Raw genomic sequence first — 796 nt, 5'->3', positions numbered from 1 at the left:
CGGAAGAACAAGCGGCTTCGCACCTTGTGTAACTGCTCAGAAGGATATGCTTCTGTTTATCAGATCGGGGATAAGGATTGCAGGGACGGAGTCACTCACTATTCATATGGTGAGGGTGCGTAAGCACGCTCGACTGTCCAGGCCGCCATCGTTTTACAGCCCTCTACTTCTCTAATATATATATATAAGGAAGGGGCAATAAATGAGAAGGGTGAATCAGGATCATATCTGTCTGTTATATAAGGGTTGGTTAGGATCATATCTGTAGGTAGGGATCGAGGAGCCTAGCCTACAGGCAGGCCGACCAAAGGGAAGGGAGAAGCTCGCAACCTTATTCATGCCACTTGGCATGATCGGGGAAAACGGGGTTCGAACCCGCGACTTCTGGCGTGACAGACCAGCACTCTAACCGACTGAGCTATTTCCCCCTTCCAGATTCGGCCCCCCACCCAATAAGTAACTCAAGGTCGAAGGTTTCAAGCTACGCATCCTAGTAGCAAACGCCGGAGACCTACCTCGCGTAGAAGTACTTTGGGCGGCGTTTTTGAACTAAACAAGACACTTCGCGTTTCCACCCTCGCCCTCTTAATTACTTATTGGTTAGTGGGGGTATTTAGAGCGGCTCGTTTGCTCCTCGCCCCTATTAGGACGTCCCTGGGGCCCTTTTATTACTTAGTGGGGGCTGCTGGTCATGAATTATATACGTAATTACGCTTTAGCGAACAATGTTGCTATGGGCATATGTCATTACTTACGCTTTAGGCTCTCATAATCGATCCATACCTAATATCGTATA

At 48.5% G+C, this 796-nt stretch overlaps 1 non-coding gene across 1 annotated transcript; it reads right to left on the bottom strand.

The window, feature by feature from the left end:
- Nucleotides 1-354: 354 nt before the first annotated feature.
- TRNAD-GUC (transfer RNA aspartic acid (anticodon GUC)) lies at nucleotides 355-428 on the bottom strand. The gene has a single exon. It is a non-coding gene; the product is annotated as a tRNA-Asp (tRNA).
- Between the last annotated feature and the right edge of the window lie 368 nt (nucleotides 429-796).

Source organism: Pinus tabuliformis, chromosome 3_2 (genome assembly GCF_031772625.1).
Source record: "Pinus tabuliformis cultivar Carrire ecotype Pingquan chromosome 3_2, CPIR1, whole genome shotgun sequence".
Lineage (NCBI taxonomy): Eukaryota > Viridiplantae > Streptophyta > Pinopsida > Pinales > Pinaceae > Pinus > Pinus tabuliformis.
This window is presented reverse-complemented; position numbering and strand designations above follow the sequence as displayed.